The following is a 17464-nucleotide window of genomic DNA, read 5'->3' as shown; positions in this document are numbered from 1 at the left end:
CCACTTGCATCTTTATTAGGGCAAAACACTGAAAGTAGAGGGAAACGGTTTATTTATTAGGGTAAAACGCCGAAAATAGATTAATAAGGTTTATTTATTAGGGTAAAAAACTAAAAACAGAGGATTAAGATTTAGTACAGAGGTTTGCAAATACACAACAAAGTATACTGGCATTTTCTTGCATCAATGGAACACAAATGAGCAACTCAACAAATGAATAAATGTTTCAAAAGGAGTACGAGTTTTTTTTTATTACTGACAATTTTTTTCATGTTATGATCAAGTTGTTTTCTGCCATATTTCTGTTGAAAACGCATTGCAGTATTTGGTAAATGCCCAGAATATGTTCTCCTCGTGTTTGTGTGAGTTTCCTCTGGGTACTCTGGTTTCCTCCCACTGTCCAAAGACATACTGTACTGCCCGGTTAATTATTTGGTCCTGATGTGAGTATGTGGATGTCTATGTTTGTGTGGCGTGACTGCGATGGACTAACATCCTGTCAAGGGTGTCTCCTGTCTCCTGTCAGCAATCTGTTGATTGCTCTATCTGCTCCACTGACCTAAACTGGATGAAGCGGTTAGAAAATGGATGGATGTTTAGCATATTGCATTAAAGGTTTTGTATTTTATATACTGTATAGTATTACAACACATCTAATAATGACATCATTATGACATAATATTATATGTATAATAATATATATGTATATGATAACATATAGTAAACGTGTAAATACTGAGTCTATTCATCCTTCAAGTTCATGTAATATTATGTTGTTACTGTATGTATATTGTTCAATATTTGGCATAGTTCAGATGCTCATAAGTGTTCTGCATCGTCAGTACTTAATCTGCCCAGCATAATACGTTTTCCCAGGATGATATCCCACAGATAGACATCATTCTGCAAGTCCTTCTGAAGGATATCCATCTCCATGCTTTTTTGCATTATCTCTGATCTCTCGAGTGCCCCTTTATACAGTCAGGGAGCTGTGTTTTGATTTTTGTTGCGTTTTGACTGCAAAAGCACTTTCATTTTAAAATGTGTCTGTTCAAGCAGAGGTTAATGCCACCCCAAAAGCTCATGAATAACTAGAAAAATATATATTTCAGCTGTGGAGCTCCAACTTAAACATTGACTGACTTTTTTCCTTTTACTTTTTTAGAATTAAACTTGTGTTGTTCATACACTGAAAGCCCTACCCTACTGTATATAACACACACAGTCTATCATCTAACCCCCTGACAACTAATTCTCTGCAACAGTGACATCAAGGATTCTTTTTGTTAGTTCCAATGTTTTCGAGCCTACAGAAAATGTAAAACTGATTTAATTCTTCTGTCCATCCATTTTCAGTAAAACAGTAATCCCCTGGTATGGCTATGGAAACACAGACAACCAGAACTGAAATCCAAACCCAGGACTCTGGAGCTGTGATTGTTCTTCTGATTTAAAAACAAATGTTAACTTCGGTGCATCCAGTGTTGCAACTAAGTCAAAATTACACCTATTTTTGGTGAGTGCTCAAGTAATTAGGATTACACAGGAAAAAAATGAATATGATCAAAAGTATACAATGTCACCTTTTATTTCTAGGTATTTCTGCACATATATGCTTTATCATTTTAGAATAATACCATTTTTTGTGTTCCATCCCCCCATTTTAGGTGAGCATAAGTATTGGGACAATTGGCTGCCTCATGTGTCTTATTGGTCAGGTGATTCCTGTTGCATTCATTGTGCGCATATAAAAGAGCTGTGAATATGTAGTGTTGGATGTAGCCTTTACCTTTGTTGAAATTATGTAAGTGCAGTATTTGAAAATGCGACTGAACAAAATATGTTAATTTGTTGTACAGTATATTTGTAAGCTCAATTAATTTGTAATTACAGTTTGTGCTGGCATTATGCATCCAATTATTAAGGGTTGCAGAGGTGCCAAAGCCAATACCAGCAATGCTGGCATTATATGAAGTATAAACTGGATTTTGTATAATAACTCACCCTTATCCTCCACTTTCTGTTCCTTTGTCTAATTTTATTTTATGAGGTTCCTTTAAAATGAAGCACAAATCTCTTCAGGCCATGAGCAAGAGCTGTTGTTGAGTCAGTTCTAGTAAAAGCCCTCTGCCCTAATCAGACTGTATTGTGTTTTAATGATTCTGAGTTGTTTTCTGCTTACATGCTCAAATGTGCTTCTAATTGACTGAGCAAATTGCTTCCTTGAAGAAAAAGGGAATATCTCTCATGAATGAGTGGAAATGGGGAGGTGAAGTAGAAATGGTGCTAATGTTATAAAGACATATAAGATATATAAAACAACTTTGTGCTACGTCAATTCAACTTCAATTTGCTGTCACACTGATGTGCTACTGGGACAGAGAGGAGCCATCGTGCTACTTGTAAACATGAAAGGACATCCATCTCTAACCTGACAGAGACAAATTCCCACTGTAGAGAGCAGGTATGCATACTGGGTCTTCACTGACATCATTCATGTTCTCAGACAAGCTGGAACACAAGTATGGTTAGAAAAGAGAGGAGGCCATTCAGCTCATCCGGCCCAATATGAAATTAGCTAATTGACCTGAGGATTGTATCCAGCTGTTTCTTGAAAGAAGCCAGTGTATTGGCTTCATCAATATGGCTGAGTGATTTGTTACATCCTCCACAACCCTTTGTGTAAAGAATTGCCTCCTAGTCTTAGTTTTAAAAGTCTTTGTCCATACACAGTTTGTGTCAGGATAAACTTATTCCCCAGTGTGTGTCAGAGCTACCGATTTCTTTCCTGCTTCCCCACCTTGGTGAAACCTTCAGTTTCAAAACAAGATATCTGTTCTGCTGCAGTATTGGCAATCTCATTGGAGCCGTCCTATTTTCTCCCCTTGCCTTTTTCCATCACATACTTGAGGTGAAAATTAAATAATGTGTACACCTCCCAGAGCTGCACCACACTTACTGGAGACATGCTTGTGTTTTTTAGGAATATTGTGGCTGGAAAGGGTTGAATTGACCCAATGGAAAAGGGTTCGGACCCAATGGAAACAATCTAGCATGTATTTAAAAAACACTTCTCCATACGCAGTTTGTGTCAGGATAAATTGCTTGTCCCAGTGAGTGTGTCAGAGCACTCACTGGGACAAGCACTTAATTTTAGTGGAGAATGGATTTTCTTAAAACTAAATGCAGCCTCAGTATGAAGAAAAACAGTAGGTAAAGTTTAAGTTTGGTTTATTCTAGATGTTTTGTGTGAGACACCATGTGTAACAATGTATGTCCTAGAAAGTGTGAAAATACCATTCAGAATTCAAGAGGACAGTAGTTAATCTAAGTGGTTAATACTTGATAAAATCCCATTTTTTTCCCCAATTCCTAATTTTCCATGCATTTGTTACCATTACTGTACATTCATCCCTCAGGAGATAAGTAGGAGGTAACAAGAAAAAGGGACTTAAGCCCTAACATTGTCACAATGTGTCAATCTCTGTTACAATTCATCATGATTCAATACAAATGTTTCAGTAAGCATTTAGTCATGAAAAAAACGCACTTTATTTACAACTGTAAATATATATATACAAGCAAAATTGAAATAACTCTGCAACATTCTCATGCTATTGTTGACTGCAATCAAGTCAAACCTTCTTGTCCATTATCAAGGCACTTGTTCTGGTCAAGAACGCAGAACTGAACCCAGAAGATAGGAATGAGATTTCACAAGGCAGTCAGATCCAGCCTTTGATTAAAACAAAACTGTAAAAAGTTATTCTGCTAAAAGAAAACTTTTTACTGACACATAACATATCAGAAATGGCATGTCTTTCTTATGGAAAGAATAAATATCAAATAAAAACTTTGGTTTCATTGTGATTTTAATCAATATAGTTTGGAGAGACACACTTCCCTGAGGTGCTGTTGCCTTTTTTCTTCCTTGAAACAGTAACAGCTGAGGCTGACAGGATGTCAGTACATTTTACTGCTCTAATAGCAACTGTGGAAAGCCTGTAGCCTCATTATTTCATCAGCTAAGCACTTTTATCCGAGAAAACGTGAACCTGAATGAAATGTCAGCTGAAGAGCCCTGCATGTTTGACTGAATCACTCCTTTTATCAAATAAAGTTAACTTTTTTTTTGGTTCTCAACCATATTAACACAGAACTTTTCAAGTTCTCTTGGTGCGTGCTTCATCACAAAGGCATGTGGAAAAATAAAGAAAAAAACCAACAAGAAAATAATCAACATTAAATTGGACTCATAGTTTTATTAATAATCCACTATATCAGGTTAGATTGTATTTCAAGTTCATACTGTGTTTATTTTGAGCTAAGATGTGGGCTGTAACATTTGAAATGCAGTGATCCTATTGTGGTATATCATATAACCTGTAATCTAACAGTGTGGCCTTGTGACAGACATCATAATCTTGTCTGTTTTGCAATACGGAGGGGAGGGCAGAATTGGCTATTTCTCAGGGGAATCAACAAAAGTGATCTAAATTGATAGAATGGTGTCTAATTCCTTTTCTCCTGTGTGATATACTGTACCATTCATGATCTCTTTGGCCTCACAATTTTTCAATGAAAAGTTGCTTTCAAACATGTACTGTACCACACTGTAACACTCATAACCCTTGCAACCTCATATTGTTCTCCAGTGAAAAATGAAGGCCAAGGACTCTAAATAAGCATCCTTCCTGTGAAAAGTAATATTACGGTTATCTTAAAATGCTACATTTATCTCTGACTCCTCAGCCTGCCTTTTCTCACAGTGCGTTTTCAGGCTCTCGTTCATACATCCGATCTTGATGTCTTGTTACTCACAGTTGGCCTTCCCAGAGGCAGGCAGAATAAGGCCAAGTGTTATCGCTCCTGAGGCCTGAAGATGAGACTTACTGAGTAAGACGCACCTCCTGCTGTTTCTGCTTTGCTGAAAATCAAAGCCCCGTAGCTCTGTGTATTTTTTTAAAATTTTGTTTGATTTTTTTTTCCAAACCTCCCCCAAGCTTATTCAGTCTGCCTTGTAAAGGTCATTGCGACTCAAGCCACGAATACAGTAACCATAAGGCTGCCAGTGGACGCTGTTGCCAATTTCCTGTTAGCACATTGCTGAGAATCATGTGACACAACTTGTCATTGTGATAGCAGCCTTTGCAAGATATGCCCTTTTTGTAACTGTCCGTCTCATCCTCAGAACAGGGCAGAATTTACTTTGGTACGTTCACAGCACACACTGGCAGCAGGAAAGCAGCTCACAGCAATTTAATTACGTAAGTTTGTCATGCTATCGTTCCTCAATGATGACAAGCTTGATTTGGAGCAGTTTGTGCTGCATCAGTTCATTGAAAAACAATGCACTCTGTCAGAACACTTTATGAAATGATGAAGAGACTTCCTCTGATGAAAGGGATGAAGAGATGTGCTACGCTGACCCCTTGTGGAGTTTAAGCAAACAGGGAGGCTTTTGAGAATAAAAATAATTCATTCTGTGTAGACATACAATTCCAAAAACCTCAAAGAGCTGTACAATAGTGCATGCATGAAACAGAAAACAGAATAAAAACGTAAATTGATTAAGGAACATAGTCAAGCAAAGTAAAACAGAATTCTGAATTAAAAAGCACAAGGTACAGTATGAAGTGGGGTGGAACAGCGGTCACGATTACAATCGTGATGTGCTGGGGTCTTGGGTACAATTCCAGTCCTTGGAGTGCTATCTCTGTGGTTTTTTTATATTCTCCTAGTTTTCAAGTGGGTTTCATCCAGGTGCGCAGGTTTCTCTTCCATAATCCAAAAACATCCAAGTAGGTAAACTGGCTTCTGACAAAACTGGCCCATGTGTGTGTTTGTCTGGCTGCCCTGTGATGGACTGGTATCCCATCCAGGACATAACTTGCTTTGAGCCTGGTGCTTGCGGATAGGCTGTGTCTATAATAATAATTGCTTATACTTTTGCAACACTTTTCTGCACACTCCACTCAACGCTCTTTACAGGTAATGGGGACTCCTCTCCACCACCACCAATGTGTAGCCCCCACCTGGATGATGTGACAGCACCCATAGTGCACTAGTACGCTCACCACACCCCAGCTATCAGTGGGGAGGAGAATGGAGTAATGAAGCCAGTTCATGGTTGGGAATTATTAGGACTTCATGATTGGTAAAGGCCAGAGGGCTTTTAGACTGCACAATCAAAAGTACACTGTCTTAGGTAGAAATAAACACGGCAGATTCCAGATGAAATGTTAGACTTAAAGTAACCTGAAGCTAGACTGCTGTGTGACCTATATGCATGCAGATCCACTCTAAATTTCACTGCTGTATAGTGCGATTTACACAGAACAGGAGTTACTTTCTGTGGCACAGGAGCGGCAGAATTCTGGACATTCTGAAGCCTGTTTAGAATCTTGGTGGATACATCTATAGGTAATGGCTTAAAGTAGTCTAATCTTCATTCAATAATAGCATGTATCCATCAAATATACAGAGAAAGGGCCTTTTTATCAGGTTCTATAAATGACGTCTTTGGTTGTTGTACTAATCTTAAGATAAATAATATAAAATGTAAAATAAATAACAGGTGCATAATGAAAAGTGTTTCTCATTATGCGCAGTATATACAGAACAGCAGACAAGACAATAGACAGTAAATACAATAACAATAACAATGTAAACAATGCGTGTGGTACCAGTATGACAGTACCCATATCTTGGTTTTTACAGTACCTTGGTTATTTACATCACTTCTGATTTAGAGAAGTGTTATGTACCAGAGCAGAGGTACAAAGCTGTGTTAAGTATGTTTTGTTTAAAATTAATTTAGGTGTCTGTGAGGTCTGCTTGCACATGTGTATGTGGATATTTAAACATTGATGATTTCAGCTCAGTGTGGCAAAATAGTTAGCTTTGCTGTCTTGCAGCACTGGGGACCCGGGGTGCTATATGTGTTGAGTTTCACCCTACAGTATGTTCGAGTGGGTTTCCTTTGGGTGCCTGGTTTCCTTCCACAGTCCAAAGACATGCTAGTACTGTAGGTTAATTGGCCCTGGGATGAGTGTGTGCATGTCTGTTTGTGCCCTGCAGTGGTCTGGTGTCCTGTCCTGGTTGTGTCATTTCTTACACCCGTTGCTCGCTGGGCTCTGGCTCCCCTGCAGCACTGTATTAGAAAAAGTGATTGAAAACTTGATGGATGGATTTCAACACAGAAGGTTACAGGCCTACATAGAAGATAAGCTTCACCCTCATTACAAAAACCTGTGTGTGGCTGGGACTACCTTGGTTTTGCCTCTGCTATAGAGCAAAACTAAATAATAATAATATTTCCTTTCACTTATATAGCACTTTTCTGGACACTCCACTCAAAGTGCTTTACAGGTAATGGGGACTCCCCTCCACCACCACCCATGTGCAGCCCCACCTGGATGATGCGATGGTAGCCGTAGTGCACCAGAAGGCACACCACATACAGAGCAGAGTAATGAAGCCAATTCATAGATGGGGATTATTAGGAGGCCATGATTGGTAAGGGCCAATAGGAAATTTGGCTGGGACACTGTGGTTACACCACAACTCTTTTTGAGAAAAGCCCTAGGATTTTTAATGACCACAGAGAGTCAGGATCTCAGTTTTACGTCTCATCTGAAGGACAGCGCTTTTTTAGACTGTAGTGTCCCCGTCACTATACTGGGGCATTAGGACCCACATGGACCGCAGGGTGAGTGCCCCCTACTGGCCCCACTAACATCTCTTCCAGCAGCAACCTTAGTTTTTCCCAGGAGGTCTCCCATCCAGGTACTGTCCAGACTCACACCTGCTTAGTTTCAGTGGGTTGCCAGTTGTGAGTTGCAGGGTGATTTGGCTGCTGGATATGCATTTGAATACAATATTGTATGTATCTCTAAGCATTCCTCACAAGGTTATTTCATCTTCTTCTCTTACCTTTTTACAACCCTGCAGTAAAATAGAATCAATGCTTGTTTAAAATAAAATTTGTGCTTATTTGGAAGGTAACAATAATGCTATTTACAGTACCTTGGTTTGTTTCACTTTATATAACTACAGCATTTTAAAATTCAGAATTGCAACTATAAAATGACTGATAGAGAACATTTTTAGTTCAAGGTGATCTTGCTGACAGTACAATTTCTTTGTTTTTTCATGGCGTCTATGAGACGTTTATGGAAAAGGACTTCTTTCCCCATAAACGGAATCATTCTGTCTGGAAAATGTCACTGCCCTTCCATGGAGAGGAATGCTAACAATGTCCAACTCGCACTGATGTTCCAGTTCACTGTGTCAGTGATTTATAGCGGTCAGTGGTCATTTTCATCATCATAATCAGGCAGAAACAGAGTAATTTAAGCTGCATGTTATGCTTTAGGCAGATACACTATCAAGATGACAATTAAACATTATTACAGTATATTTCAATAATACTAATTAATAGCAGTCTTCTGTGAGAATTGTTTAAAAAGGCATGTATACTCTGTTATGTGAACTACTAAGAGCTACAATGTTATTAGACATGAAATTACCAGGAAATTGACTTTTAAGCAAGTAATTAAATTCCATGAAAAGATTACCCTCAATTCTTACAGATAAAAATAAAAGACCCATGTCTAAAATTAAGTTTATTTATTGTTTCTAAAATTTCAAATCCAAATTTCTGTTATCTCAGGGTGTCACAAAATGTGAAGTGAGCAGTCCACTGGTTACATGAATGTGCTCATTACTGGGTCATGACTCATTACTGGGTACAATACACATCTACACACAATACACAGAATATGCTCTACAAGCAAGGGCTCTGTGTGTCGCTCTAAGCAGGTTACTTCACCTCCTTGTCTTTTGCATTGTATTAGATTCAAAGAAAGAAATCATGTTGTGTCTAAATGGACAAATTTAGGCCAAATTCAGAATGCTCTGAATTTTTAGGCATCAGATAGATTGAGAAAGGCTGTGATTGTTGTCCTCTACTTACGTTATTGGAAGGAGTCCATTAACCCCATCTTTACTTAATTAATCCAAGAATCCCTAACAGACATTTCTTGAAGATAAAAAAAACAGGGTATCGGCTTCAACAACATGACTGGGAGTTCCATGCTCTCACAACCCTTTGCATAAAGACATGCTTCCTGTTCACAGTTTCTACTTGTATCCCCTGGTCCTTTCCTGTTAACTAAATGACTTAGTTATACTAAATATTATTTTGGGCAGAACTCAAAGCTTTTTTCCATGTGTACTGACATTGAGAAGTAGCGTTTAGTGATGTAATCCTGTGACGTATGTGACATGTTCCACTTTTAGAAGCTGTTGTAAGCATGATAGGATAATGTCACATCGTATTATGAAAATCAAAGTTGCTGAACACACAGGAATTCACTTAGCTAGCAGCAGATTTGTCATCATTAATGCACTCAGTCAGACCAAGTGAGATCTCTAAATGTATTAAAATGGTCGAATTACCAGTGCCCTTGGGCCACTAGGGTGCACTGGATTTTCACCACCCAAAAAATTAGAGTTTCAAATTTTTATCATCACTTGATTAATTTATTTCTAGAATAAATTCCATACTAAGGCGTAGCAGTTTAGTCTTAATGGATTTAAAATGTTTCAGAAGAGATACCCAGATGTTTACAGAGAAAAGAAAATAATTTTCCCTAAATGGGATACATATTTACTAAATATTTATACAATTAATCAATAGAACAGTCCTAACAGTAGGTGGACGCTGACTGATGATGGAAATGTTCTTTTCTTAAATTCATTCCAAGTCTATAAGTTTTTGAAAACAAGAACATTAAACCAATAAACTTATTTTGTGAAACAATGTGCTGCAGGCTAGTCCGCCAGTCTATTCAAGACTGAATTCTAAAGTGTCCTATAAAATGTAGTTACCTTTCCATGATACATTGTATACTGGATTATCTTGTGCTTTCAAGTGTCAGGCAGCACTTTGGGTGTCCTTTTTGCCTCTGTTAACCTACTTCATTTTGAATGAATTATGTCAGGGTGACTGCAAACTGGAATCATTCAGCAACATGTTTCAGTCATGCTCTTGTACGTAGAAATCCTGGATTAAAGTTTTCTCCCCGAAAAAAAAACCCTTCTATATAAAGACATACACTGAAATATGAGTAAGTATTACATTTTACTACATATTTTTTATTTTCAAATGTAAGGTAAGCTTTCAACCATCACTCTTTCATTCAGCAGGCCATGTATCTTCTTTTTTCCTGAGCCCTTAGTACATCAATGTTGTGGCATCAAACACGGAAGTTAAGAGACAATGCATTAAGGTCTGAAAATAATAATATAGAGTTGTGGGAGCGAGAAACATGTGGCCCAGCCATGTTGTTAAAGCCTAAACTGTGATACAGCCGATACAGCCGGATGAAATCTATGGCTTAATTAACTACTAAAAGCAAAATTGGCTAGATGAGCAAAATGGCCTCTTCTCGTTTTTAATTTTTTACGTTTTAGTGTTCTTTACATGAAGAAATGTAGATATATGGAATACATTACTCATAATGTACCCACTTTTTGTCTCTGACATTGATAGCATGATAAATGCTACAGGGCAAGCTCTGTTTAGATGGAAATGAGAACATGGGTGTGCTGCTTTAGTACCTGGTGGGTGCAGTTACTTGTACCCAGACTGCTCAATGATGATATTGTCTAAAGTACGCAGGGAAAATGGGGAGTGTGCTGGTGGTGATGGTTATCTCGACACATCTGTATTCCCAAATCATGCCTTCAATGCAGAAAACAGTCTCATCTGTTTAAGAGGTGCTGAATGCCCAGATCAGTGCTCATATAGAATGTCCCTTCTTCGACACCTGTTTCTGGACATGAAAATTGGTCTTTACACCTCCACAAGTTGGAGAAGAATTGTGTCAGTGACAAACCCTTTGCACACCGAAGTTGAATCACTGTGCTCTGTATTTGACCATGCTCACAGACGTCCAGCTGCTTTTACATATGATGTTACCACACTCAAGTGACAAAGTTCTGGGGGCTAATGATGAAACAAACAATGGTGCTACAGTGATTAACCTCTTCAGACCTGCTGAGGTAATGCTTTGTACCATTTGTGTTTGATACAGGCTGGCCTAATGTCAACACTGAGTATAACATAAACTAGACACTGTAGCACTCGAGAGAAAAAAAACAACCTTTCTTCTTTTGGTAATCTTGTGGCTGTCAGCATCTCTGCTGTGATTAAAGCTGCTTTATGTGGCTCATTGTCTCTTTCCAACTGTTGCAGCCATCAGCGCCAGTGCTGCTATTGCGGTTGCCTTTAGCTCACCAGCAGAGCCCTGGGGTGTGGCTTGCAATTGTCTCCTTTTACTTTCACACACCTACTGAAGAGAACATGGTTTTAGGGAGAACAAGGTTATCATGGCAGTAACTGGAAGTAGCTATGGTCTCCCAGGCAAACAATAGCTGACACCTTATGACAGTACTGTATACTATATACAGTACATGATTTCCTAGGATTGTTTTTTCCTGTAATAATGGATTCAACCAAGAAATCAAATTGGGGCAGACAACAATCATAGTTTTGCTAATATGGTCATCACTGGCAACTGCTATAACCTACCCAGTATCGTTTGAGTATATTTAAGTGTTTACACCTGAACACTACTCTGAAAACTAACTTTACAATTAATTCTCGACGTCTGTAGTTACATATTAGCCGTTCTTGTACCGACAATGTTATGACTATGTGCTATGCGTTTAAGTGTCTGAGAGAACCTCAGTATTGACTTAAACTATTAAACTGCTGACACATTTTCTGTAGCCCAAGTATTTAAGAAGCAGATGTGGCAGACCACAGAACAATAGCAACCCTGCCTCCACAGCCTTTGATGCCCTTCTTAGATACAAACACCTACATTGTGTCTCTCCTCATGTTTGATTTTCTTACACCAGTACACACATAGTTCATCATTTCTCTCTTGACTGCAACACACTACAAATCATGCAAAGATTGTTGCGAGCAGTAACATACATACTTCAGCTAGAGATTAGATTTACAGATACCTGCATATGTAATACCTGAGGGTTTTGTAGCTAATATATTAGAGCTGATATGTTTTACAACTGCGCCATGGGCCACATTAGCAGGGTTTTTCATATTGATAAAAATTTTCACTGTGGTAAGGAATTTTGTGACACATGAATACTTTCCCATGTGTGTAGAACCCCATTTATCACATTGTGTCCACAAACTAAAGCATCTTTTGAAACCTCTGCATTGCTTGTCTGACTACATTATCATTGTTGACAAGTGATGAGTGGTTTAATAATGAAACAATGGTATTAACAACGGGGGGCATTTTCATCCTGCTTGGCAGTTATTTATTGTTACACAATATAAATATTTTTACGACTCATTTTGTAGGACTTCAAATTTTTGTCATTTAATTCATTATATTTTTTTTATATTTGTAAGTTTCCTTTAAAAAAAGGTAATTAAAACTCGGGATTACATCACCTATATTGCTAAAGGTGTTTTTCTTTGTAGCTGATTACAAGTCATCCGTTAACGGTAAGGCAACGTCATAGACACCATTAGCTGAACAAATCCATAGGGAATCTTCATTTGATGTCAGCAAGCCAATTGTCACATGAAGAAATATTTACTAAACATGAATTTAAAAATCAATTTGAAGTTGCAAAAAATTAATAAAATCGTACAAGATTTCAAGTCTCGAAGAATGGAGATCTCCAGCATTGCTGTATAGTCAATTTTCATAATATGTTTGTTCTGCCACCTTGTGGTTACAGAAAAAACTGTAAAAATACTTCTAGCTTCTAGAACAGCCGCTGGATAGCGTATGATTATTGATTTAAATTAAAAATTTCGTACTATGCCTACAATGCCTAATAGGAAATCCGGCACTGAGTTTACAAAATTGCTGGAACTGAAGTAAGTTTTATACAGCTCTCACTGGTATCTCACATCTTCCTGAAGTGACTGCTGTGCAACTAGCAATAGTCACTCCCCGGCAGTGATGAGCCATTTGTGTGTTAACATTTAGGGAATATAACCCAGGCCTGAACCAGCTAAATATGGATTATAGTGCCCGACTTGTTGTCTGAGGGCGACTTTATTTGTTTAGACACAGAAACACAGAACTTTTTGGGTTTGAAACCAATTCTGAATATTTTTCAATTTTAAATATGTATTTCATTTATTGGCTAGTTTTGTTTTGTTTTTTTTTTTCCCCAATTGTTCAGCATCTAGGAGAACAGCTCTACTGGTGTTGTGTGAAATGTTCCCATGAAGACCGTTTCTACAGATTTAAGTGGAATGAAAAGCTTGGATTGGTTTCGGTTGTACTATTCCTATTCCAAAGTTATTCCAAAGACATTTCCAGCATGTTGTCTGAAAAAGGTTGATTAAAATAATGTTTTTTTCTATGACATGTTCTTAACTAAGATTAAAGTTGTGAAATGAATAATAATGTAAGATGTGGTTATGGAAATAAACACTGGTCTCAGGTCAAGGTCATATTTCTATCCTGGCTTTGAAGCACACAATTGGCTTTTTATAGGCTTTTAAATTCATATATTTTTACTTCTTCTGTAAACACAGAAAAAAAAAGACAAAACATGAAAATGAAGTCAAATAAAAGGGTCAAGTCGACATAATATTGTATTGTGTAACAGCAAATAAACAACTGTGTGGCCATTTGTCATTATTTTTTGGTATTTCTTGGTTTCATAAAAAATTGGAACTTCTACTTCAGAGGTGTCCAAGTACAACACAGATTTAGCGTCTTGAAGCATGTGAGTGAATTACTAAACAATGAAGACAGAAAGTTTTTTTTTCAAGCATATGTTTTAGAAACAACTTACACCAATGAACATATAATGAGATTTAATACCCACTGAACAGTACAAATCATTAATACATGCATGTATTTTTTGAGCAGCATAATGGTATAGCAGCACTATATAGCCATGGTTGGATCTCAGGTTTGAGTCTGGCCTGGGTGGCTTCTGTGTAGAGTTTGCATGGTTTCTTCCTGACCACATTTATTTTTTTGACCAAAGGCTCTTATTTTCTCTCACTATCCAAAGAATTAACTTAGACATCAACCTGTCAAGGTTAATTGGCATGTCTAGACTGACCAGTCTGTGCGTCATTCCATAGACTATCTGTCGCCTGTGGTGTTTTATGCCTTGTGCTGCTGGGTTTGGCTCCAGATCTGCACAGCTCTGTTTTGCGGTGGCCATGTGGGACCATTACCTTTGCTGACTTTAGTCAAGGCAACCTCTTAAATCGCCAGTGCTAACTGACAACATTAATTGATCTGCTTGTTTGTTTAAGTTCCAAAAACCCCTGAATCACACAAACTGGTATAAGGGTGATAATTAAAAGTCCCAATCACCTTTTAAGGATCTGAGAGAAGTTTTAAAAACACTGCCCGAAAATCCAGCTGAAATCCATCAGCTTGTAATTAAGAACTCTGCTAGAATAACAGACAGCACTTTCTCAAGGCTCAGGTTTGGGAATTACTTCTGTATTCGATGAAGAGCTCATTGTGAGTGGATGGATATATACATTTACAGTGGAACTTTGAGATCATCTCACTCACTTTCCACTTTTTGAAAGCCCCGTTTTACCAGCCGTGGGCAAAAACCATAGTTCAAGTAGGTAGCTGCGTCAGCATGCGTAGGCTGCAAAGGAACAAGTAAAGATTTATTCCATGCTGAAAAGAGAAGAAAAGAAACACAACATTTTGGCTCTGGTGCCTTCTTCGGGTCACCCAAAGTTGCTTTGATTATTTGCAAAGAAAAGGTGTTTAACTCAAAAAGATCTGACTGAGCTGGGAGACTGCAAGGTTAAGTCTGTGCTGATTTAGTGCACCTTACACCCCATGTTAAAAAAATAGTAAAAAAGAGTCTGGGCTTCAAAATTAACTCCCTTACTGTAACTGTCAATCCTTCACAATTCACATTCACAATTCCCAGTTGATCCTGTATGTTATATACTATTACTGTTAGTGCCCCAGCTAAAGTTGTGATAACAATGTTAGCAATGCGTTTTCCTGGTTTTACAATCAAAAATGAGTTTTCAATGATTGGGAGAGGCAGAGGTGTGGCATATAAAAAAAGAAAACTTTTATCTACAGCCTGCAAAGATATTCAAGATTGTGCTGCACTACGCACATCTTTTTTAACACAGGAACCCCTCCCATGAAGGCAGACTCTTGTTGGGGGGGTTTCTTTCATTCATATGAGTATTCAGGGCTTTCATGTGCAGATCTGCAGATATGTAGCCTATGCTTAGTAGGGGAAATGAGGCACCATCACATTCATTTTGAGTGTTGTTAGACACACCTATAACTACTGTATGTGAATAAGAGGACTCACCTCTGAAGGATGAACCAATCAGCCTGTTTATGTATAAGATTCTCCTCCTATCTGTCTTGCATTAACAGTGATTGCCACCATTTGTTTCCTGAAACTGCTTAAAAATGGCTAGTTAACAACAGTAATGTCTTTTCATTGGACCAATTTTGATGAAGCCTTGGTCATTAATTTATAAGGAATGATATGCAAGAAAATCACAGCAAAGCAAAGAAAGCAGAAAAAACAACCGATTTTTTATTTACTTTTTCAAAATGAAAACACATTTTTTTGCTGAAATGTTGATAATACAAAAGTGTCTCCATTTTAGGACATAAAAAGGCTACAAATGATACAAGGCAGTTTGGCTCATCTACCCTCTATGTAGTGTGTTTGGTAGGTGTTTTCTTTTTTTTCTTCTTAGTATATCTAAAATGCTTACTTTAGAGTAAACAATGATGATGTGAGTTCTCATGATAAAATTAAGAGAGGGAAATTATTTCTTTTCAGTTCAGAACTATTTTAGAATCCCAGTCCATTGTTCATGCAAATTTCTCCCAAATAGATTATGCAAAACAATCTGGACTATGAGTCTATTAATATACTAGATTATAAGTATCCACCACAGCTAGGGAATGCAATATGACTTTGTTACAGTAGGTGTCAAAATAATTGTTGAGGTAATTCTTCTATTAATACAAATACAGTATTACAATAATACATCTATTTCCATCATGAAAACATTTTTTATGGTGAGGGGTTATGTGCAAATACCTGTACTAACATGCCAGTGAAAAGGTGATGTTGGAAATTGATGAATATTGTCCATTAATATACTTCACAATTAAAAAAATAAAACATTTGCTAATCTGTTCATAGACACCCACATATTTAAATAACATTAACAAATATTTTTGTTCAAAACAGCTTTAAAAGGTTAATTCACAAATGAAAATGCTGTAGGGATTAAAGGTATTGTATACTCAGTTTGAGAATGGGTTAACGAACAGGATAGAGGACATCATTACAAAGAGCATAACTTCTGAAAGCTGTGTCCTACTGTACTAGACTGCTTAGCCAGAGCTGTATCAATGATTGACATTGTGATGCCATCACCTATATCATTTCTAAGTTAAATTTTAAAATTATACAAAATAGTGGGGAATAGCAGACACAGAAACAGCAGCAAGGGAATTAAAAAGAAACTTGCACACAATCATTTGATTAACGTTGATGTTTGCAAAGTGATCTAGACAGGAAGTAAGGAACATAGGCTATACAGTACATATCACATGGGTGAGGCACCTATGCAAGAGAGAGGTCTGGGTTTAATATCCTTCATGTCTTCATCTTGACAATGTGGGGAAGCAATAAAAAAGGAAACAGAATGCTTAGGAATATGGCACGTTTAAATCATGGAAAGTTGTGCTTCAGATTTTACAGCACACTAGAAAGATCTCATTTAGAACATTGTTTCCAGTTTTGGCAACCATATCACAATTAGGACATCACGACAATAAGAGTGCAACAAGATTGATTCTTGGCCTGAAATGTGTCGTATACAGACATGTCGAAGGAGATCACAAAAGAGCTACAGAACAAATGTTCTCATCGTTATAGAATAAAAGAAATTAAAAGAAGATTTTATCCAAGTATTTTAAATCCTCAAGTAGTATAAATAGATTTTCAGCATGGAATAAAACTGTTTTTTTAATATGTATTATTTTTTGTTAAAAAGAGGCAACCTGGGGAACTATTTCTCACTCATCAATGACACAAATACACAAGTTTGCAATTTGGAAAGTAAAAGTGAACTTCGTATAGACAGTAAAGCACATTTACACAAGGAGTTGCGAGTGTCTGGAACAGGCTTCCAGGCAGGTAGTTGAAGCCTTTTAAATTTTCGATTAACTTTGTTTGCACACTCCCATATAAGCATGATTGCACTAATGCTTTTCACTCGCAACATGTGTAATATTATAATGAATAATAATTCCGTTTACTATCGCTGCATAAACAAATAACACATCATATAACTTCATGTACCAAAATACAAACCAGTCATTTAAAATGACTATAAATAATTTCAGGATTCTAAAATATT

This window comes from Atractosteus spatula, chromosome 2, assembly GCF_055471065.1.
Source record: "Atractosteus spatula isolate fAtrSpa1 chromosome 2, fAtrSpa1.hap1, whole genome shotgun sequence".
Taxonomy (NCBI): Eukaryota; Metazoa; Chordata; class Actinopteri; order Semionotiformes; family Lepisosteidae; genus Atractosteus; species Atractosteus spatula.
The sequence above is the reverse complement of the archived record's forward strand: the minus strand, read 5'-3'. Positions refer to the sequence as shown.